The sequence below is a fragment of the Dromaius novaehollandiae genome, chromosome 1, assembly GCF_036370855.1.
Source record: "Dromaius novaehollandiae isolate bDroNov1 chromosome 1, bDroNov1.hap1, whole genome shotgun sequence".
NCBI lineage: Eukaryota > Metazoa > Chordata > Aves > Casuariiformes > Dromaiidae > Dromaius > Dromaius novaehollandiae.
The window spans coordinates 188,993,329-189,018,685 of record NC_088098.1 but is presented as its reverse complement, the minus strand read 5'-3'; the positions used below and the strand labels follow the sequence as shown (position 1 = coordinate 189,018,685).

At 38.8% G+C, this 25,357-nt stretch overlaps 1 long non-coding RNA gene across 2 annotated transcripts in view; it reads left to right on the top strand.

Moving 5' to 3' along the window:
• Positions 1-25,357, top strand: part of LOC112988128 (uncharacterized) — a 90,383-nt gene that overhangs the window by 37,249 nt on the left and 27,777 nt on the right. The window contains exons 3-4 of one of the 2 annotated variants that reach the window (XR_010387257.1): positions 12,455-12,708; positions 20,524-20,616. This is a non-coding gene — a long non-coding RNA (uncharacterized LOC112988128). The remainder of the gene's footprint in view (positions 1-12,454; positions 12,709-20,523; positions 20,617-25,357) is intronic. The other variant, XR_010387255.1, reaches the window with a different exon arrangement.

Genomic DNA, 25,357 nt, shown 5'->3' with positions numbered 1-25,357 from the left:
GGGAGGAGGTATATGAGGTGACATATAAAACATTGTTTTTCCTATAAATACTGTGCAACCAGAAAATTCTTTCCTGTCACATTCAGTACTAACTTATTACTATCTATGCTACCACATTTTGACTTTCAAGGATTGAAGAAAAACAATGTTCATGACGTTTGTTATAATATGATGGGTGCCTCATCCGACATAAACAAAAAACATGCTACATCCAGCTTGAAGACAGGACAGTGGTGATACAAGCCAAGCGCAAACAACAGCAGAGAAAAAGAATTTACAACTTAAACTTACAATGACTAACATGCTGAATGTTCAGGCACATTCCTTTGCTTTTTTTTTCTTAGTGTACAGAACCAGAGCTATTGTCTCCATTTGCCACTAAAGGAAACTTACTCTCTGCTGCTGCAGTTTGGTTTCTCCAGCTCCTGAAGCATTCCCAAGCCCGCATAATGGTGCCCATGTAGCAAATGCCAACTCCCTAAATTCCACCAGCATCAACTACTTGTCTTGGTATCTGCTTTCTTGATGTTTCTCTAGTTTCAGTTCTTTAAAGTAGGAACTTGGCATCATGGCAAGGGTCAAACCAAAGAAACAAGCAGATCAGGTGCTCAATGATGCGAGTTAGGAGCAGCAAGGAGTGCAGAGCTAGTTACAGTATAAGACAATTCAGAGTTCCTTTTCTTCCAAATAATATTTGTAGCAGCGTTACCTCAGGCAGAACAGAGCTGTGCCCCTTCATTCTCTTCCTCAAAGTACTGGGAAGGTGCTGTCTCAGGAAGAAGAAGCAGACACATCTAGGTGATCTGCCTCACAGTAGAGATAACTGGATAAAACTGGAGACACACGAAATGTCCAAGGGATTCCTCATACCACACTCACTAGCATCTTACCTTCGTCCCTTTTCTCCTCTGTAACTAGATCTATTGTTGGGCACTTTTTTGATTTGGTTGGGAGGGACCTAGGGGTTTGTGGGGGGGGGGGGGTTTGCAATCACCTAATTTCCCTCTCCTTTTCTTTCTTTTACTTGATTTAGTGCAAGCAGGAATAAATATGGCTAATAGGATGAAAAGGTGAAAACCGTAAACCATTAAATCTAAACATTTTAAACAGAAAATATACTGATCAAGATTTCTTCTGTAAAGAAATTTTAAAGAATTTGTAAAATGAAACATCCAATGTTCTTAAATCTTAATTTCATTTTATACTGAAAAATCTCAGAAAAAGCATTGTTAACTTTTTAAACTAGAACTTTCAAAATTCCCTTTCTGTAAAGAAAATAATGAAACTGTAGTTTAGTATAGATAACCCACTGTCCTCTTAGTTGTAACTGTCACCCTGAATCCTCAATTTATACAGATAATTCACAGCTAGTCACTGACTCATCTTCAAAGCCCACTCCTCATTAATACAATACAATCTTAGAGAAAAAAAAATACTGAAAGTTTTAAACAAAAGAGATGTGTAACTTAAACCTATCATACACTCAATGCAATGAGAAATACCAGTAGCTAGGCATTTAGTTCTCCTTTCAGGAAGATTTTTTGCCATCCATTTTCCTTTTTAAAAATAAGAATCTCTAGTCTGCTTTTAATCTGAGTTTTTGATTTCTTCTTTGGTCTTACTTTTTCTTCAGATTACTTTCATTTCATGCTGCTCTTGTGCCAAACAAAAAAAAAAAATCCTGTCCTCCTTAATCTTTACTCACTGATTATTCTCTGCATCCCTGCTCTGCAGGGAAGAACCTCTAATTGTCCTTACATACAACTGTTCCAGACCTTTACCCTCTCCTTAATCGTTATTCACAAATTCAACAGCATTTCCAGTTCTTCCATTTTTCAAATACTGAGACCCCATTGAAAACATTCTTGTATCTGAATACCAGAAGGGAAATACAGAATCACAGAAAAGGGCATGGAGTTTATAATATCACTTTAGTTATGCAGGGAAAACACCTACACGTAGTTTTTGCTCATTTGGATATAAAAATAGGAATCATAGCCATGATTGTACCCATAGCTACAGGAAAAGAACTTCCTCCTTAACCCAAGTGTGGATATTTAGTTATTTTGGGTGAATCCACTGGCATATGATATGGGTAATCATTATCAATTAAGCACAAAGTACTTAGGTACAATAAAATATGTAGCTTCTTACGAAGAAGATTACAGTTAATCAGCATGCATGATCAAATTCACTCAAAATGCCAGATCGGTTTAGTTTAATTTAGCCAAGTTACATTGACACAAGTATAAGCACACATTTATTAACACTTCAATATTCCAATCAGCAGAAGACAATTATGTTAGTAAATCTGTTTGCAATATCTACATAAATACTGGTAGCATAAACAGTTTTTATAGATCTATAAAATTCAAAAAGGTTATGGGTGGAAGTAAAGAACAAGTCAGAGGCATGATGTTTTTGAAAACAAAGACAACAATTTAAAATTCCCTACCTAACAGCAGTACTGCTGGACTTCAGGTTCACACAGTAAATTACTCAAGAATAATGAAATCCCTATCAGAGATATTATTTATATTTTTTAAAAAGAACTGAAGTCACATACAAGTCAAACCTCTCAATTCACCTTTTATCCTTAGCAGTATGTGAATATGAGAAAAGACTAACTATTGAAAAATTCAATCATTTCAGTGTACTTACAGCCGAATTTTCTCATCATGTGACCAACTATCCACAAAGCCTCAGTGCCATTAAGAAGTTTTGAGGAATATATTATTTGGTACTGCCAAGAAAACATAATTAAAAGAATGCATGTAAATGATATTTATTTTCTAATCAAAAATGTTTTAGGATTATTTCACATCTGAAATACATTTGGAGGAAAAGCAGGACTTACATTATCCCATAAGGCAGGTTCCAGCACAATCAATGATACACTGACAGTATGCACAGTAAGGAGTCACAGTAGGGTCCTGATCTTGCAATTGACTTTTCACAAACAGAACCCTGCACTATTGCAGAATCTCCTTAATTTCAATAGGCCCCACCCACACATGATCAGTTACAGAGTCCACCTATGTGGGAGTAGCAACAGTGAGAACAGGACCTGCTCCTCCACACACCTGCAAAAATATTGGGATAAAAAAATTAAATTAGTAATATGCAGCAAAGCCTTTTGACATCTTGTTTTGTTGTAGCATTTAGCACATAATAAAGAAGTTCCATACATTTTAAGTTGCATATTATTTATAGGAATTTCCATCTAGTTCCTTTTTTACAAAAACGTTGGCTTAAAATTGCTTAGGAAGTTTATATGTTGTGACAGGACATTAGGGGAGCTTTTACTGATATGTATTTAAATATTAATTTAGATGTATTTTTAATTATTGTCTTCTACAAATTATTGTCTTCTACTCCGGTGGGAGTAACTATGACTCTCTTAGTTACTAACTGGGCTCGAATTGGCTGTGATACCTCCACGTGGTGTGTCCTAGTGGTCCTAGTTTCTTTGGTCTACTATGCAAGTAGCTGTTTAGTGTTTAAGGCTGCTTAAAAGCTGCCCAACAACACACATTTCTGAGATTGCACAGGCATGTGAATTTAATCAGGTCTTCATGATGGTGAAAGGATCTGACCACATATAGCAGCATACATAGATCATAGATCTTTGACAATACATGATAAAGAGTAGTTCAGCATTAGTCATTTTTAGATTAAAATGTGTCAGCTTTTTTAAACAAAAATCTTATGAAAATCAGCTATCATTAACTCTTTGCTAAATTTAAGCTCTTAATAAACATCATTCAAAATTCGGGAAGCACAAAATATATTAAACTAGTATATATCAGTACTTCATTGTTCACACAAAACTTAACATTTAGGATTTGACCTTACTGTTCTTTTTAAAAACATATATATGTTGATCTTTACACAGAAAATATCATCAGTTACAATGTTTTATGTATTATAAACCATTTAAAAACAGGATAGCCATAGATTCCATGAAATAATATTTAACTGGTGGCACTATGCAAGAGGTACTGGTGATAAAGATTATAAAAAGAGTCACTAGATCCTAGAATCCTCCAGAACACATTTCTTCATTCCTTTAATACATAAACCATTACAGAAATATCTATATTGTTCTAAAAAATGAAGACCAAAGGATTTAAGAATCTAGCAGAACAGCCAAAGGTCCCATATAGATGGAACATTATTTGCTTGCTTGAATTGCTAGTTGTTCCCTTACTGGCTTTAATTTTGTGAAACATGAAAACAAACATGAAAATAAACATAACTTTCAGTTTTCTGCTCCCTGCCAGGTTGATAGTTTTCAACTGGGCAGGAGGATAAACAAAAAGTTTGAAATGCACATTTCAGACATTATTAGAAATTTCACAGCAGTTGTCTTAATAGTATTAAAGTTTTTTTTAATTTACATTTTCTATGCATGAGTCTTAGTTTTCTGTTATTCTAAGAAATTCAGCTATTTCTGAAGAACAGTGCTGCTGAATCTGAACTTTGTTTAAGAAGTCTTATGCGAGATCTTGAGCCCCTGTATAAGGTTACACAGAAAATTCAAAAATATTAAACAAACCCCTGCCAATTTAGTGCTGCCTACTTGAGCCTGCAAAGTGAATGAACCAGTCCTTTAGACAAGTATAATCTGCCCATTTCTCACTGCCTGAGAAGAATGGACAGATCATACCTTTCAGAACAATCAGTTTTCCTGGAGTCCATGATCATGCAGCTACAAATTCAGCATTTTCCCAAGATGCAATGGAATGTGGTAACTTTACGCAGCTTGACCCTAATATTGCTTTGTCTCTTTGCCTAGGTCCACATCTTTCTTCGCAAAGGAAGTTAATTGGAATACAATGCATGCTTCCTGCACAGTTCTAAGAGTGCAGGTTGTAGGATGGGTCAGGGACCTAAAGCTGCAGCCCAAATTACAGCTAGTTTCTGGGGAGAGCTGAAAACACAGTTTTACAAATTTGACAGTCTAACGAATAGCTCAGCTGCTGACATCCAAACAATCAAAGAAATGAAACACTAAAGCTGCCTGCAACGGTTCCCTTCTCCGACGTGGACAGGAAAAAGGTGTATCTAATTCAGGTAGAGAGACAGCCATAAAACTGAAGGATTAGCAAGTGGTTTGGGAGACTAGGAGACCCTACCAAAAACAAGCTGTTTCATGACTGCTAGCAGGACTAACAAAATCTATCAACCTGTTGCATGTGCGTCAAACACACTTCTGCAGTAATCCAAAGCAGACGCTACCCCAGTTGCTTTTCCTTTCCCTTCTTAACAGGTTTCCCTAAATTCCTACACAACACTGCAGCTTCTGACTATTAGTGGATCAAGAGGCAGCTCATAATGTGGCTAGATCTGAACTACATGTGCCCTGGCCAGCAGGCCAATGAAACGTGCTGACTGGCAAGTCAACTGGTTGAACAGAACAGAAAATTTCTGAGTCTGTGCTGCAGCTTTTTCTACCCTGAGGGCACTAACTTCAGTCCCTTTCCTATCCCCAGCTGCTAAGTTTCATTCAAACTGTAGAAACTTGTCTTTGTGGCCTCCGTTCCTCAATGCAACTGAAATTAACCAGTGGATTCAAAAGTTATTAAGGGGCTGACAGCACAATCCTGTATATCTTGTTTTGTTCAGAAACAGGGCATGAAAACACTGTAGCACAATCACTGTGAAAATAACTAATGATTTTTATGTCACTTACTGTTTTCATTCAGGAGTCACATCACAAACCCAGCTATAAGAGAATACAGATTTTTACGTGGTGATAGCATAAATTAATCCAGAGAATGTAGGGGCTGTTTCAATAAAGCTGGCTTTGTTAAGCCACTGTGCACAGGACCCTAAATATGTGCCACTTCATAATGGTGAAAATTTAAGAGAAATACAATTTTATATGTACTTTTTTTCATCTTACCAAGACTGCAGTTGAGTGCCCTTCATGCAGATTCCTGCTTCTCTTCCAATTCCATGCTGTATCTCCCAAGCCTTAAGAAAAGTTCAGTGATACATATTTCAAAAAAAGAAGTGATACCAAGCTTAATGAATCTATTGAGTATCCTTTGACTTTTTTTTTAATAAGAATAATGTTTATTAAAGAATCACCTTAAAATCCTGATCCTACTGCCTGGATCTTGATCTTAATTTAGGGAATAATTTTTAACACTATGTAAATCCTGTTTCCCTTTTTCATAAATTACACCTGCAGTGCTAGTCTTCCCTTTTCTGTTACTCTAATGCTAAATTTTGATTTGTGTGTCTCTCGCAAAAGAGGCACAGTTGAAATCAGAGGGTTTTATCTGCTGTCGGATTCCAGCAACTGATGGAAGAAGGAAAAAAACTGAAAAAGTGTAATGACCTCCCCAAAACTCCCATAAAAAGCAGAGAGACAAAGAATAGTCAGTGTGGAAAAGTTAATAGAAAACTGGACATTAGAGGAAAGGTTAGTAGGAAACAATGTGCATGAGAAGAGTCAGGGAAGTGAAAGTGATTTAACAGAAAAGGATATGGAATAAAAGAAACAAAATTATCTTCTTAGCAGAGCACTGAGAAAGGGATTTTCAGAATGGTTCAATATTGGCCTATCTCTTCTATTGAAGTAAAAGAATTATATCAATTCCAAATATGTTTAAAGAAAACCTTTTAAGCATGTGCTTAACTTTAAGCCTATACAGAATTTAAACTCGGCTCAGCACAACAGCTAAAAAAGGGCTTAAATTAAAAACAAATTTAAGTCATCTTGTAATCATTCAGTATGTCTGTACTATCAAGTATGCATTCAAATCCAAGCCCCAGCTCCTTACTCTGCTTATATGCTGACTCACACTTTGGCTCTAGTCTGAAACCAGCCTATTGGTTATCAGTTAGGCAAACTCAAGCACAAGATGCAAGGGACTAACTTGGATTCAGTCTTCTTTCACAGGCCATACTCATGCAAGTATTGTGATTTACGTACAAGCTTAGCTGTTTACTGAAGCAGAATGTAAATAATTAAGTGCTTAATGTTAACTTAATTGAAGAATCAGGTCCCCCAAAAAAATGAAACTAAAGAAAAAGCAGCTGAGAAAAAAAAAAGAAACAGACTCTTGAATCTGCATTAAAAATAAATGACCTCTGCGTTACATGTCAAAGCACTCTGCCTGAAATCTAGTGCTTCTTTTTGGCTTAAGTTTTAAATCTTATTTTTAATACACTAAACGGTAAATAACTCTGGCAAAGGTTAAATTAGTTCAGTGGTTGATAACAGTACTAAAGCAATTCTTAACACAGGATATAGTCCAGTTACTAGTATAATGGACTCACCATCTTTTCTGCATGTTTAAGCACACTTGTACCTCCAAACCCGATTTGGTAAATAGCTGCGAGAGGGTTAATCTCCAGTGTTCCAATCTCTATGGTAACAAACTTAGAGATAGGAGGAAATGTGGAAATCATAAGCCGCTAGTAAGGTTCTTTCCCTTTTATTCCTTACTCTACAATACAGTTACTAAAGGAAAAGAAAAGTTGAGCCACTCAGATTGCTAAGTGAACCAAAAAGGTCTGGGACATCTTTCAGGGTCCTGTGAGTTTCTGGGCATTGTGATCCATCTCCTGAACTATGGATCATTCTATGCACCATTACTTTAAGCTGTTACCTATCTAAATGATCAGGAAGCTGGTGTCAGCATTCAACAACTATATTCTTTATATGTGTGTATGTGTGTGCGCACGCACGCGTGTGTGTGCATGTGTGCAGATATCCCATCCTTTACATTCAATTGTTAAAAAAAAAAAATCAAACTCCCCGGTTTTTAAGATGTATGCTTAAAAAAAATCCATACATTTAAGAACCAATACTTAATGATGGAGGGGAGGTAGAATAAAAGATTCAAGAACTGCCTAAAATAGTATGTTAGAAACAGAATTATTTTTTCTATAGATTCATTCACCTTTTCATAAAATGGCTAGGTAAGATAATGTTTTGTTCTTCTCAGGAGTATAATGAGCATTACTAAAATTTTATAAATGTTTTGAAGCTCAGATTTCAAATATTTCCAGAAATTGGGAAGCTAAAGAAGCAAATGAACAGCTTACATCAAGCTGGCTTAAAAGAAATAAATTGAACAGCAAAAAAAAACCAGTTTAATGCTAGCTAAAACATTTACAGATCCCTCACTCCTGCATTAATTTCAATGGCATTTCATTTAAATGCAGGCATACATACCTGCAAAGTTTAAGCAACAATCTTTCAAACAGTTCCACATATCTGAGCTTTACTCCTCTGAGTAGTGCTACCACTGAAACTATTCATGTGAACAGTTAAGCACATGCATAGGACTAAGGCTAAATTAAATAATAAAGAAATTAGCTAATGAATTCAGTGCATCACTAACAATTATTTTTTAAAAGTCAAGGACAACTAGGAAGATAACAAAGCTTGAGAAATTAACAACTGAAATACTGGGGGGAGGGGGAGAAGTGAGGTTATGGCCCCAGCAATTACCTTATGAAAATCTAATTTTGATACCTATTAAATAGCAGAATCAATACTAGGAATAAAAAATAACAGAACATCCCCTCAATAACTTAATAATCATTGCAACTACACTATTTTCTCACCATTTGATGAGTCCTCTTCAGTTCAAGGCTGAAGTTCATGGGTACTGTGGAGAAGATCACTTGGCAACTGCTCTGCTGTAATTAATCCATGAATAAAGAATGGGCTTCAGTTTTCACAGATGCCGAGCCAGCACTTTTCACAACCATTAAATCCATAAAAATATTAAAATATTTAGAAGGTACAGTTAGGCCATTTTAGCAAAACTTTACCAGGAAATTTAAGTTTAACAACAATTAAATCTTTCTTCAATCCCCAGAAAAGAGTGATATGTTCATTATTAGAAGGCAGGCCTATAGCTATGTTAGAATCACAATATTGTAAGATCTGAATGTAAATATAGTAAATCCAACCTTTTTGCCTATTACATTAGTCTTTATTCTAAAATGCTTATTATAAAGGCTGAAAAAAATTAAACTGAAAGTTAGCTTTTGAAAAATCAAGAGGTAGTTAACAGTAAAAATTTGCTACGTTTTTTTCATCTAGAAGTTTATAGGAAATTTAACAAAGCAGATGTAAGTCCCAACCCAGCAAATATTTCTTGCAGTCCTCACTGCCAAGAGAAGCATCCCTAAATCAGGTCTATACTGGCAAATTCAGAACTCTGTCTTCGCTGCTATTGCAGTCTTACCACTGTACAACAGTAAATGCTGTACAGTTAGTTCTTTCTAGATTACAACCACTATCATTGCTACCAAACTGAAATTGCCACCGTAATTGCAATCCTGTACTTGTTAGGGTAAATCAGAGCCTGAATGGCTGCAGAAGAAAGTAGAAAACTTACAAGTGAAAGAGGACATTCAACTGCAGTTACAAGATTTATTAAACTGAAATTTTAAGCTTCAACTGATATCAAACTTTTAGAAGATGTCTGATTGGAGGCTTAGATGATTCTATAATGAGGCTGGCGATCTAGTACAGAAGGCAGGATGAGTATCAAGAGCAAGGTAAGGCTCAAATTAGGAAAAATGGAATACTAAAAAATATGGAATTCCCATTGGCGGTATGCATGTATCATGCCATACCAACAAAGAATACCAAAATAGTATGTAGACTGTGCAAATATTGAAAAGATTATTATAACTGCTACATACTGGGTGTATCTTGGTGCTCTCCAGTTGGTCTGAACTGACTAAGGACTGGACCAGATGAAGGTAACAGAATAATAGGCAAGTACCTAGGCAAACCAAAGAATCTGACTAAAAAGTTACGCAGTAATGACAAAATGCCAATTTTCATTACAAGAAATTTCTCTAATCCTCGTGGTTGTAAAACAAATCTTAAAAAGCATATAGCTAGGTAATTTGTAAAGTAATGTGTGCCTGAGTCAGAAGACAGCCTCCAACTTTGTAACCATCCCCGATTAGCTATCAGCTTCTGCACTACTTTGGCAGATAAGAATCTTGCTTTGTTTCGGCAGCCTCTCAACTGGACCCAGGCAATTCAGTATACCCAAGTATGAAGTGTGCTGCACGTAGTAAACTCCAAGCACAGGAAGCTGAGGGGTGTCATCTCAGTAATGTAGGTTATTGTAAGTCCCTCTCTTCCGCTCTATACTGATTTTCTTTACAATTTTCAATTACAAATTCAGGGTCTCAAGATGCTAGAGGGCCTAAATCCACAGTCCCTGAAGAAATGCCTAGGTCTCTAGACCGCATCCTGTGGTCAACAGCTTCCCTGTTCTGACACAAGAGAACCTGTACAACAAGGGGAAAAAAAGTTATCTTTTTTACACAGTGAACTTTCTCAGAGGCTGGTTCAAGTCTATGGACTGAATCTGCCTAGGAGCTAAGGGCCATCAGAAACCTAGCCACATTTTGCTTGAAGAACAAAACATGTTTCTTTGACCTTGCCTCACTAACATAAATACATAACATGTATATGGAAAAAAAGACAGATAAAATAAACTGAAAACATTTCACTGCACACATTCCTTCCTCTGGCAACAAGAGAAGAGAATAGAAAACATGACAAACGTTTGTCAAGTCACTTATTACAATATTAGATGATTCTCTGACAATGTAATGACACTCTCTGAGGAGAAGAATCTGTGACAGAAGACATGCACTAATAGAAGGTGCTCAGGTAGTGCTGTAACGAGCACTGAACGAGGAAAGGAATCCATTACAGAAAGTGCAACTTAATCTCATATTTGCTACCATAACAGATAAGACTTCCACCATTCTGCGGAGCCCAAGTTATTTGGAAGGGAAATTTAATCTAAAGAATTGACATCACTTTTGGTGAAGCTCTGAATCCCTCTCCTCTCCTTCTGTCCTCCACTGTGTTCCTGCTGTGACTTTTTGGCTTCACTAGTCACTGAGAAAAAAAGCTGATGATCCTCACCCAGACGCTACAGCCAGAGAATGCAATACCCACCTCATATTGTATTGATTTTTATAATATAGCAATTGCCCAACTTTCTTACTTGTTCTGCTAGTTAAATATTTAACCATCCTGATCTTTAAATTAATATAATTGTACATCGTAGAAATTAAGTCCCAGTGATACGAAGGGGAGAATCTGGCAAATCAAGACTATTGCATTAGGTTCTGTTTTGTGCAGTTATAAGTAATACTGAGAAAAGAAATGATCGTGTAATACAACTATTAGCTTAAGTCTGGAATAGTGAACATAACAATGAATAGGACTACTCGGTGTGCTCATTCATAATGATACATATTTCAGCCTGTACAGAACTGAGGCCTATGTGCATTAGCTATGGAATCTGAATATGAAAGCAAGTAATGGCTATTAGGGCATGCAAAAATAGCACTTTCATTAAAAATCTTAATGAAACCATAGAAATTACGTTTCAAAAGACAACCGTGTGAGTCAGAATAACAGAATACCGTGTCCAGACTGACATTCTATCTTCTGTATCTTATTTCTATATTATGGTTAGATTAAATGGTTATTCAGATGAAAAATAATGGCAAGAATTATTTTAGGACAAAACTATACATAATCGAAATATAGAAAAGTGGCATGGGTAACATTATAAATTTATATTTTCCTTTATTGCTTTCACTGATATTTCTACTGCAAAGTCCTGTTTTCACAGGCACACAACATTCAGAAAAAAAATTAGAAGATATTTACTAACACTGTTCTCAGTTCAAATGCACACTTTTTGAAATTTTCACTCATACTGATTTCAATAAAGTAAGAGTGAAAATGTAAATATACTACAAATCATTTATATTTTCTCCTTTTTAGCATAAAATTCTTATCTATTTAAGTTTTTTTCTGCTGGCTAATTTTCACTGAGAACTTGTTCTAAAAAAATAAAAAAGAGTTTCTTGAACAACATTGAACTTCAAACCCGAGGAAAATACAACAACATAAATACATAATATTAGCTATGTGATTACTTACATGTTGTTTTGCCTTGCTGTTTCACTAAGGAGTTCCAGAATTGCATTTTTCCTGACTAGCAGTTCAGTTTTCGTAGCCATGATGGTCTAAGCTTTTTGAGCCCAAAAGCTTGCTGTTTTCTCCAACTGTGTCAGTTGATTAAAAAAAAGAAAAAAAAAATAAAGAAAAGAGAGAGAGAGAGATTACCTCTCCCTACAAAGCTTGTTTTGCTTATATTTTTGACTATGCAGCCCTAGAAGTGAGCAGAGGAATCATTAGCAACATTAGGCCCTGAGCCTGCAAACATTTGACTGCAAGTAGTTCAGCTGAATTTAACAGGACTAACTCAGATACGTGAAGGGAGGATTTTCAAAGTCAATGGGAAGAGAACTCCTAGACTCGCATTATGTACTTTTGAAAATCTTCTCCGAGTCATGGGAAAAGCAGTTTGCAAGTCTGAGGCCTCTGCTATTTACTGCTTTTCTTTCTTTCTTTTTTTGAGCATATTAGATAAAAATTCAAGTTAAGAATTCTGAGGAACTGTTTGCGCTGGTGCCTTCGGTCTCTCCATAAAACCAGGGGGTCTGCGCAGGCTGAGGAGAGCTCACAGGAAAGAATCCTTCAACAGTCAAAAGTCAAGTGCAGACTAGTGGCTCGAGCTGCGCTGTAATCTGCCTTTCCTCCGTGGCTTTGAGCAACTCAGAACCTCCATCTCGATTTCCCCATCTGTGAAATGGGGATAGAAACACTAACCAAACTATCAGGTACCTTATGATAAGTCAAAACTCGGAGTGTGTGGGGGGGGGGCTGAAAATGAAAGTTCACGGTTGCTCCTAAGTGCTGTGCGAAGGCAAAGCGAATCCTCCCAAAGCTCAGCCTCACTCCGTCAAGTTACTCGGGGAGATATTTTTTTTCAAATGACCAGTGTAAGGCACTCTGGGCCCAATCTGCCCCGAGATGCGCCCACACAGCAGCGCTCCACTCCGGTATGTGAGCGGGTGTTTGCGGAGTCGAGGCGGGGAGCGGGCCGGCGGGGGGGCCGCCGGGCAGCGGCGAGCGGGCCGGCCCGCAGCCGGTGCGGAGGGGGAGGGGAGGGGAGCGGCGGTTGCCAGCGCGGGATCGGGCCCCGCGGGCAAGCGCCGAGCTCTTGCTTCAAACCCGCCGACTTCGGCGGGCTGCGCGGCCCGGCCCGGGGCGCAACCTGAGCGCCGCGGGGGTCCCCGGGGGGGGGGGGGGGGGCCCGCTGGCCGTGTTTTCCTCAGGTCCCTTCGCGCACCCCCCCCCGCGCCGGTTTCCTTCCCTACCTTCCCAAACGCGATGCCCCCCCACCCCGCCGCTTTACCTTGACAAGCCCGCAGGGCTGGCGGTGGTCTCTCTCCCTCGCACGCATCTCTACCACATCGCCTCTCCCCCGCGGACCGGGACGCTGGGTGACATTTCGCTCTCTCTCCTCTCCCCCCCTCCTCCCCCCCCCCATTAGTGGCGGTTGGGTTGCGAGCGCGGGAGCGCGCGCTAGCGGGGAGGGCGTGGAGCGCGCGCAGGCTGGGAGCGGGGGGGCGAGGGGGAGGGGCGGCATTGACAGCGAGCGCCGTGTCCGTAGCGCTGCCTCAGCCCGAGCGGCTCCCCCCCGCCGCCCCCCCTCCCTTCCCGGCATGCCCCGGGGCAGCGGGGCTGGCTCTAACGAATTTGAATGAAGAGCCCTGCTCTTTCGGCGCCATTTTCGAGTGATGCCCGATCGCATCGCTGCCGCGGGGGAGCCGCAGCCCGCCGGGCCGCTCGCCGCGGTCCCGGCCGCCGCCGAAAGTCGTCTCTCTCCCTCTCCCCCGCGCTGTCGCCACCGCTGCCGCGCTCCGGAGTGGTGCCGCCACCGGCACAGGCGGTAAGAGCCGGAGGGACCGGGCGCGGCGGGGGCAAGGGGAGCTCGGCGGGCGGGGGCAGCCCGTCTCCGGCGGGCGGGGGCAGCCAGCGCCCCGGTATCCCGCTGCCGCCGGGAAGAGCCCCATCGGGAGCGCGGGGGGCGGCGGCGGCGGGGGGCTCCCGGAGGCGGCGGCAGGTCTGGCTCCTGGGGCTCCTGGGCGGATCTGTCACTCGCTTCCCTCAGCCCCAGAAGGGAGGGAGCGGGCGGGAGCGGCCGCCGCCTCCGGCAGGTAACCGCGCTCCGCCGGGGCGGCAGCGGCGGCGGGGAGCATCTGCCCAGGGAGGGGGGTGCCGGAGCCCCGCTCCCCACCGCCGCCCGCCCGCCTCGGGGGAGCGCGGCGCGGGGGCGGGCGGGGGGAGCGCGGGCGGGCGGCACGGGACAGCGGGGTGGAGGGTCGCGCCCCGGCTCCGGCCCCGGTGTGCGCCCCGCTCTCCCGTGACATGACATGACAGGCTTCCCTCCGATCCCCCGTCCCTTCCCCCTCCCGCCCGCCCGCCTTCTCCCCCGCCTCTCCGCCGTGGAAATTTCGGGGCAGCGCTCGGGACACGGCGGCTCCTGCTTCCCGGCTCTGCAGCAGCCAGGATGACTTCCACACTTACATGCACATCTCCCTTTCTCCCCCCCACCCCCCCGCTTCCTCCCCGTGTTTTCGTAACCCGGATTAATGCCCCTTCGCTCTTCCCCCTCTCTCCTCGCCCGCCCCCCCCCCCCAATAAGAGGACAACCTTTTCTTTTTTTTTTTTTTTTCCCTCGGCTTGTTTCCTTTCCGTGTTAGCAGATTAACTTCTCCGTTTAAGCGCTTTCTCCACCTCCCACTTAAGCGCTTAATTTCCCGTGTCACGATATCGGAGCCGCCTTTAGCAGAAACCTGGGTGACGGTTATGGTGCCACATGCTATCACATTTATCATCTCCGTCCCTTCGGGTATTAACGAAGGACCAAAGTGCTGTTAATAGCGTATTGCACAGGGCTGGTTGTTCCCCCCCCCCCCCCCCCCTTAGCGTTAAAACGCGAGGTTCCTTCCTGAACTAGAGGGGGGAACATAATCCGAGGCCATTTGAATTGTGCCAGTTATTTGTAGGTGTTTTCCTCTCCTCCCACACACCCCAAAAATGAGTAAATACCCTCCCCGCAGAGAGCCCAGCCTAATACTGTGATCAGATCTGGCCATTCACCTCCTCTTCTCCGCCTACAAAATTCTCTGTCTCTGTCACCCGGGTCGCTATTTGTCATTGGCTTAGCTATTTTTTGGTGGCTGTTTCTATGTCATTTCTCGGTGGCCAGCAGCTCTCGTTCTTTCGTAGCTTATAAGCGTGATCGTGCTTATTGTGATAGGCGATGAAATCACTCTCGCAGCGTATCTGATGAGCGCTCACCCCGCTGCACACACACATAATATGTGACACTGTGCCTTCTCCTCCACGACGCTGTTTAACCCCCTCGGGACCGGGGTCGGCGTGGGCGCTCGCCGCCCGACTTGCGCACACACAAGACATCTTTTTGTTGCCGCCGCCGCTCGGTGGGAGCGCGGGCGGGGAGAGCAACGTGCCGCGGGGCGGACGAGCCGCATACAGCGCTGCGCGGGAGCTGCCAGGCCGTCGGGCGCTCTCCCAGATGCGATTTCTAGCGCTGCTTTTCATTCCTCTTCCTACTTCCCTATTCACTTTGGGCCGCCGGAGGTTTTTTCCGAGGCAGGATGGCGTACGGACGCTTTCCCAGGCGCCGCTTGATCCCCGGGCGCTCGGGACTCCCACGGAGCCGGTGGGAGCGCAGGATGCGCAAGGCGGGCGGCGTCGGGCCCCGCCGAGGCGCCCGTCCAGCGCGGACCGGACCGGCTGCTGCCCCCGTGATTGGCTGCGGGGCCGCAGCGCCGGGCCCGGAGGTTGGACCGGGTCATCGCGCTGCTCCGCGCCGCGCCGCGCTCCCCCTCCCCCCGCACATCCCTCCGCCGCACCGCGCCCGGGCGCGCTGCGCCGAGCGCCCTCGCCCCCGAGGATAACGAGTTAACCGAGTCACGTAGGAGGGACGCAGGGGAGAGTTGGGGTGCAGAAGTGCCGTACAAAAGATTTCTGTGTACATGGCTGAAAGCTTGTAGCCTTAAAGTGAAATGCAGAACTTGGCGTTTTCAGCATGGTAACTGGATTGTGATTCAAGGTATTTTCTGTGCAACGCAGGAACACAATAGTGCAAGGAGACTTCCCTGCCTTGAATCCTTAAGGTTTCCTTGGGTCCTTTTGATCTAGGACACGAATTACACTTTTTTCAGTCCCTTTTCCCTAGGAATAGCTGCTTCGATTGTCTCTGCAGCTTATTACCTTTACGTCTTCACACTAGAAAATTCAGTTTAACCTCTGAAATTGCGATACTACTAAGATCCTATTGAAATCTAGCACTTATTTCTTTAGATCTACATCATTATTCCCAGACTGTTTTAGGAAACATTTTAAACAGTTAGTGTGGGAATGTGTACGAAGCTGTTTCGTTGTAGCTGTGTACACTTTGAAATATCAGTATTTGAAAAGATTTATACTATTCAACAGTGGAAGTAAACTTACAAACACTGACTTTCACTTTCAAGGAACTAACTGTCCTGTCTCACAGTTAATTTAGAAAAATTTTATAATTCAGTACTGTACAGGTGCGTATACTCCCCCCCACGCTATTTGACAATCATGTTCGATAGCGTGCAATTTATGCCTATTTTTCATTTTAATTAAAATCTGTGCTTAGTATATATTTGACTATATCAAACAACTGTTCTTTTTAGCTTTTTTATTTCTCAGCTGCACCATTCCCATATTTTACAATTACATAAAGGTGGGTGTGGCTAAAATGAAAGCAGTAAGCAATCTACTATCAATATATGCTGTATGCTAAGTAGTTTTTGCTTTCTTATATTTGATATACCCCTTATTTTGAGGTATTTGAGAAAAATCATGTAGCTTAAATAGACCCTTGTAGAACTGCTTGCATTTTTCACCTTAGTTAAAATGTCAAACATTAACTGGGGTTACTTGGCCCTGGAAAAGTTACATTCAGAGGAAATATCAAATGAACTTAAAGATCTAAATATATGTATTTACATTATATCAATAAATGAAAGTTAAAGTTTTATGACTAGTAGAATATTGCTTAGGTACACCATATAGCCTAGTAAATACATTTTTAAATTTTTTTTCTTTTCAGTCTGATCTCTTGTCTTGATTCTCAGAAAAACATCCAAATAAACTTCAGTTGTCCTCTTTAAAAAAATAAATAAATAAAATAAGTTTTACTGAAAATTTCCGAGCAATATCTTTCTTTTTACAAATGTAAATCTACTAAAGGTTGAAGTGACTTTGAAATTTTTAATTTTTGAAAAAAACAGTAATTTGAAAGTGCGAGTATGTGTCTATATGACTTTTGCATGAATTACGGTAGTATTACATAGGAAATGTATAAAGTCTACCTTTAAAATACTACTACAATACACGATAACAAGATATTACAGGGGTTTTTTTGCTTAGCTAGTGGAATTGAGTCTATATACTATTCCATCCAAAAAGCAGTATCACAGAAGAAATTTTACTCTGAGGTTATAGCCTTCATTTGCTTAATTATCCTTATACTAATAAGACAAATTTTGTAGTTAAGTGCAACTGGAACTGCATACACCCTACCTGCCTGTGTACACTCTGCCTGTGATCACTGCAGGGAAGGTGCACATCTCATCCATCTTGAATGTCAAAAGCCATCCTAACAGGTGTATCTACACTTTTCTGTAACACTTTTATGTATATACAGGCACACTACCTTTCTCTATGTAAAAAGTAGTCACTTAACAGCTAGCATTTCTTTTATGGGCACTTACTATTTTTTGTTGTTTCAATTGGGAAGCAATAAACTACTGAATATATAGAGAAGAACTGGGGAACTTATCACTATATTCTATGAATATGCTGCAGGTATTCGGCTTCTCAGGCATAATCATTCCCCCACCCCCAAAAGCCCGTTGCTAGTCATTCCTGTAATTTACATTCATTACAAATTGTCAAAAGGAGAGCGCATCTTGGACTTGTTTTGACTGTCTGTGAAGGCAATAGGGAATGAAATTGTAGGCTTCTGTGTACAAGCAGAAAATGATTTTTATGGTAAATGTCTTAAAAATAAAAATAACTAACTTCACACAAGTAGGTGTCTCTACAGATATTTTCTATATAGATGTTATTACAGATTTTTAAACAGTTAACATCTAACGCTGGAACCTGAACTCAAAAATTATAATCTTTTCTATTAACAATAATACTTAGAATATTTTGTTTGAACAGGCTGCCTAAATTACTTTTGTAGATAGTTCTCTGTGGGTCTTCTCACACAGCAATCTATTTTTTTTTTAATTGAACTAGCGATGTACTTTTAAGATAGAAATAATAATGATATGCCCCACAAATATGAAGGGGGCAAGAAACAGAGTGGAGATGGGTAGCCACAAGTTTCCTATAACTTTTTTTTTCTGAGTGAAAATGTTGCTTTGCAATTTTATTTGTTTTGTGGGTTGTTGGCATGAGTTCTGTAGAATTTTTAGGTAACTGGTATTTTAATACACAACCAGAAAGATAAGTTAGGTTTAAAAAGGAATCTAGTTCTTGAAAAAAAATCTTGTTTTTTTGGATAGTAGACAATTTCAGAAGTGGTTAGAACTGGCTAAGTAGGAAAGTTTCTGCCTCTGTTTTAATAGGGCTTAAGGAGAGGTCTATATTGATTTTTACTTTTTTTAACCCTTTATTATAATTTTTGAAAAGATTCAGTTCTACTAAAAAACTTTGTAATATCTCTATCCACTAGACAGTTGATGGTACAATAACTGAGGAATAATTTTATTCTTAACCTCATTAATTGTTGTGTGAAAACTTCCAGCAGGCTTGCATGAAGATTGCAGTGGGATAACAGAACTTGAGCTCTAATGCATCTATAAGTTTGGCAATTTTTTTACTTTAATGTTTGCATCTAATTTGGGGTTATTGCACCTTTTTAAAAAATGAGTTTTCTTTACAATGAGTACTAGGTTTCCTAGATCTTGTATAATCCTGAACACTTCTTTGTATCTTGGCAATGAACAGTTGCTAGTGTATAAGGATGACCCCCCCACACACACGCACACATTCATTACCATATATACACATCTACAGTAGAAAATGTAAATTATATACATCTAGCTTTTATTTTGTTAAAAGTTTCCTGAGATATCTTTTAAAACCAAAGATGATATTGTTACATTGCTCGAAACTGGAAAAAAAACAGCAGTGACTTTCAGTGATCGTTATTAATGTCTAAAGGAAACCACTGTTAGAAATAGTCAAGAGGGTTTTTTTCCTATTTAGTTTGTTTTCAGAAACTGCAATGAGTGTATCCATTGTAAATAGATTATTAATAAACTTTTTAATGTAGAATCTAGCTGCAACTAGTAATTTTATTTCATGCTAAAGAAAATACAAAATAAGGCTTGGGTTGAGAAAAAAGATAATTACACATATTGATTAGCTAGGCTTGTATTTTCATATACGAAGGTTTTAAGCAAGTCCAGCTTCAATATTATCTTTAAGTGTATTAAATCTCAATGTAAGCATTGGGGGAAATTTTCAGAAGCATTTTTGTTTCTGATTTAGTAACAAAAACTTTTTTTTTTTAAAAAAAAAGGGTGGAATAGAAGAGATGTGTGGAATATATGAAAATGCAGACAAATTCCTTTTTATTATAAAAGTAGGGTGCTTATGATAGGTCCTTAGCTGTGGGGGTTTTTAAATTTTTTTTTTTTTTTTTTTTTTTAGTATTTTCTGGAATATGCCTAAAGAATAGAGAGCAAATCTGTGGAAATATCTGTGAACAGGTGACCTGATCTAGGCATCTGCTGCTCATGTATTAGACATAGGATGTGTCCTGTTATACTATCTACAGTACAAAAAAAGGCAAACTAAATTTAAGAATTTGACTTTGTGAGTGCATTGTTTCCTCCAGTAGATATTTGAAGATAGTTACTATTGCTGTCAAGTTATGTTTTGTTCTTACCTGATTACTCTCATGGCCACTATATTTATTTTCTTTTCTTTTTTTTTTTTTAATTTCATCTCTGAGTGTATATGACTGCTATTTCCATTTCATGTTTTAAGGTAACTAATATTTATACAACTACATTTTAGTAAAGGCACTAGTGGTACTACTCATGTCTTTAAAAGAAAAAAAGAAATCTCCTTAAAGAAAAACACTAGAAGCTGAATACTTAATAGTCAATAGCATATTTGGGAAGTATGACAGTAGCACTCATGCATCAGTTAAGTAGTTTATACTTACCTGCTTGGGGGCAGAGGGAGAGGTTGGGGGAGGGGTGGCTCCCCCCCCCCCTTTTTTTTCCCCTCTTACTTTGCTCTTAAAATTCTGTGAGAAGAATGAAAGCAGGAACATGCTAATCTGATTTGTTTCAGGAGGCTTCTGATAATAAAGAGGCCTATCACAGGTGTTCCTAATCAAGTCAGTTTGGTTAAAAAAAAAGTATTTTTAAAATTAGGGTTTCCTGTAACATAGACAATGCGAGGGTCAACCCAATGACCTACATCTATGTTTGGGGATCAACCATGAAACTGTGGGTGTTGGAAAAATGTTATAATACATGACACTTTTATTGCAGGTTTTGACCTTTCAATAGAGAGCTGATTTTGGAGAACGACTTACTTCTGTGATTGAAAAACTCTCTCTGGAAGGTTGATGGAACATGAGCATGGTATATATTATATTAACATTTCTCTTATTACATATGTTCTTTATTTTAAAAAAATTATATCATAATATAACTTACTTGGATTGATCAAAATAAGCCAGTTCTGCTGGGTTTGTTCAAGATTTTCTTTGTTAGAATAGTCTTTTAAAATTTACAGAGGGAGTGTGAAGAAGAATTAAATAAAAGTATTCACACAGGCTGTCTTCAGAAGGAAATAAAGTGGCCAAAGTATGCACAAAAAGCTCAGTTTGCAATTGCCTTGATCATTGAAGTTATATAAATTCTCCATATAGTATTGTTATCATATTCTTGTCTTGGCAATTACTCCAGCTGAAAAGTTGCTAATCCAGAAACAAAATATGGGTGATATAGTGTATTTTTAAGTAGCTTTTTTGTCAGGTGTGTTTAAAGAAAAGAATAGAGAACTAGTTGAGTGCATTTCAATGTAATGTGCAAAATCTGTTCTTAAAAGTATTCATAAGCTAGCTACTTGACAAGTAAAGAAACAGAAAACAGGGAAAATGGTTTTCAGAGCCCTCCACCTTTAGAAGAACAGTCAGAAATTTGAAGTATTTCATATATTTGTCAATAAATAACTATTGTATAGTAAAAGAGTGCATAACTTAAGACTAATAAATATGAACTATACTACACTCATCTTGCAAGTCCTGCATTGCACTAAAAGTGCTAATTTGGCTGAAACTGAGAAATCCATTCAAAGTAATCATAACCTATCTACTTGTATATGAATAATCTTAACTGAGTATTTACATAAACAATTGAAATTAAAATAGTAGCTGTGCTTGGATTGAGTAAATTTGTTTAAATTGTAAATGAAGGAGAAAAAACTGTAAAACGTTATCTTCAGTAAAATATATTATGGCACAACAAATTTTATGAACATGTCGTGACATTAGCAATTCCAGCTTTCAGCTGGAATCCAGTTTTTATCCTTAATCAAATCTGTCTGTTTTCAAGAGTACTTTTTTTGGTAGGAAGTAATTGTACCATAATACTAGACAAGTTTTAGAGAACAGAATTTTAGATTGTCCCAGTAACTGCTAATTTATACCAAGAAAAGGTTCCAGCAAATCCAGTGAAGTGTAAATTTCAGCTTTCCTCGATGTTGTAACCAATGCCTAATATGACTGAAGAACTGCTAGCTTTTACTATTAATACACCTCCTGTTGTAGAAGTATCTGAGGCAGACGATGTCCTGAATATATTTTTCATATATTGCTATAATTTTATGAGTAGTTAAGAGCTCCTGTAGAAAGCTATCAGATCAGAAACAAAACTTGGAACACACAAAATATAGAATCTAGGAAAACAAGTGAAACTTAACCTTATATTAACTTTGCAATTTGTGATTAATAAATAGATAATTCTTTAAGTTTCAGTCTCTCTTTTTGTGATTAAAAATAACAGTAAAAGTATTTCTATTAATGTTGTTACAGTGTTGGGATAACATGTCTAATGTGATCCTAAATAAATAAATATTTTACAATCTGTCTAGAAACTCTTCTCTAAATATACTGCATTTCTAATTTTTTTTTTAGTTCTCTTAAGACTATTAGGATTTCACAAAACACTTCTATGATTTTGTTCATTTTTTTCCCCCCATACAAAAGCAATTACATTCTTGTTAATGAAAATGAGGATTATAGTGCAAGGCAAAGGTATCTAAGGCTCCCTTGTGACATATTTAAAAGGTGAAAGTTTGATGGAGTGTTCCTTCGTCTGACACAAGTTCAGAGTATTTCTCATAGAATCTTATTCAACAAAAACTATAGTGTCTGCTTCACAACTGTAAATCAAAGGGATTTTAAATTTAGGGCCTAATCCTGCAAACTTCTAAATACACAAGTAGTTCTAATCACTCATGTGCTTATTAGATCCAAACTTTATTTTCTTTCATGAATAAAAGATACTAAAATATTTTGAACTTTGATACAAGTCTTAATAAATTAAACAAAAAAAAAAAAGTCCAGGGAGGAATTTTGCAGTAATGTATTTAATTACAAACCTTACTCATTTACAAGCACAAATACCTTTCAAGTGTGCTGCAGTTGTCAGTTATCATTAAAATCCACTTTTCAAGTGTTGATTAGCTCTAGAACATTTTCATGTTGAAATTTGGCCTGTATTATTTCTGTTCTAGAACTTTTCTATATTTAATAGTCAGCATGGCTGTTTCATGCCCCAAGGAGTAGTTGAAGCTTTCGGGGCGGGGGGGCGGGGGTATTTTCTTACTTTTAGCTTCTGCTGTTGCAGTTGTTATTTAGGCAAAATTCCTATTGATTTTTGTTGGAAGAAGAGCCTGAATAAGGGCTGAGTGCTGGCCCCTTAAAAATTGTTGGTGTGGCTATTACAAATTGTATGGTTAACTTCGTAAACTGTTTTGCAATAGCTAATTGTAATGAGGCTGAAAAGATAAAAATGTACAGACTTCTTTGCTGAAGTGCTTCCCATGTGTAACTTTCCATGGTCACTTTTACTATTCGTAATATAGGTATTCACATGAGACTCTACAGACCTTGTTGACTAAATCATAATTCGATAGCTGACAGTGCATGCTTAATACTGTTCTGAAAGAGCTGTTGCAGATGACTTTGTCAACTCATTTATGCTTTCTTTTAGGATTTCTCTTGCTTTTCAAATGCAACTTAAATAATTTCCCGGAAAGAGATATGCAGCTATTAATGCAACCCATGCGTTGTTATTACAACACATGTAAAATCAGCCATTGTTTGAAAACCTTATAATATCTTGGGCATAGCTGTTTTAATTTTTGAAATCTGAAACAACTAAATTTTCTGGATTTTTGCTAGTCTAAACTAGATTCAGCCTTAACATTATTTTAAAATGGAGTTCTGTATACTATTAGATTTAAAATAAACATTTAACTTTTGTTATCAGGTCAGGCATTTAATGATACATCTATACTGCAAGGATTTCAAACTGGTACACAATTACACTTCTTTCTTTTTTTCTTGCCTGTTGAAAAAAAAATGGTCCTGCAAGGCAATTGGGAAAGAAGAAAAAATGACATACAAATTCTTTCAGAAAAATAGTTTAAATATCCCACATTAGCATGTTTTAATACTTGTTGTTCCTACCCAAAACCAAATATGTGAGAGTAAGGTATTGCATTTTTTCTTTTTTTCTTTTAAATTACAACAAAAAGCTAAGTAGGAATTCCTGTAAGCCGATACACTTAAGATGTGGTGGGGGGAGAGAGAGAGATGTAATCAGAGTTCTATTAGAAGTTCGACTACTGTATTGATGGCTCGTTAATCCACCTTGTTTTAGACTGCTGTTCAGAGTGACATGAAAAGTAGAGAGCATGTATGAAGATGTGATTGCTGACAGAGTAGTGTGTTTGAATAAGCCCTATTTCTAGCTTTGTTAATTTTGAATTTATTTTAACTACATGGATATTCAGAGTAATTATTTTTCTGAGTGTGGGGGGATTTTTTTTAGAGAACTTTTTTTCTAATAACATTTTTTGCAGCAATATTTTGAGAAAATTAATGTTTTTTAACAAAATATCATGCAAGTAGGATGTCAATCCCACTACTAAGACAATATATTTGAAGCATGAGAGCTGCAACATATGTATTATTTTCATTTGTGCAGTATTTAAAAATCTTGGTAACATGCAGATATCTCTAAAATATTTACACCTTTCCATTAATCCACTAAACTTTAAGAACATGCTTTTTACTTACTGTAAGTGCCCTTTCATGTTTTTTTGAATACTTCAGTCCAAAAATTGTCATGATTTCATCCATCAATCCACTTTTTGTTTGGTAGTAACAGTGATTTTTTTTTCTAGTAAGAAATTGATCTAAATATTAATTTGAAAAAGAACTTCAACTTTTTTTACAACATTGTGATTATCAGCATGGTTATGATTTTAACTGATAATTTCCTACTGCAAAATAGAGCATAATGTAAGTCAGTTTTAGATATATTGAAAATTTGGGGCAAGACAGGACTTACAGTGGATCTGAGAAATCAGAACATTTGATTTAGATTTTCTGTATAACTTTGGAGAAAAATTTGTTCTTGTTAGATTGGACAGATACTGTGGTTTTGAGGCTATTATCACTTCGGTAATTCTGGAAACACTTTACTTCCTCCTATTATAAACTCTTCCATATTTTGGTTAAGATCGAGAATTAGGAGAAGAGGATGCCCTATCCACTGAGAAACATTTTAAGGGCTTCTAGGGGAAAGTCAGTCTCTAAATCAAAATGTATATACAAAATGCCTATTGCAGAACAGGATTCTTTGACATAGGGGTGACAATGTCAGCAGTATCCTGCACAAGACAGACAAACTGTTTATCAAAAATAACTATCTTCTGTTTATGTACCTGTCCTTTGCCCCCCAAGCTCCCCAAAAACAAAAGACTTTCCCAGGGTTTCAGGAGAAGGGAGAATGATGCTCTTGGTGGCAAGCACAGCAGTTATACAAGTGTCAAATGTGTATTTCCTAAATGTATTAGATCCCTTGATTCCAATAATATTTTTCAGTTCTCAGGTAGAATGAGTATTAGTTAGGTATTGTAGCTATATATGACTTAAGCCTGTGTTTTGGGGGTTGTGGAGTTGGGGGGGGAGGGGTCGTTTGTTTTGTCTTTTTAAACAAAGGGTCATATGCCGATCTTTGTTATGGATGTGGATATCAATAGTCTAGATGGTATGCAAGGGTTACCAAGAATATGTTCTCCATACTT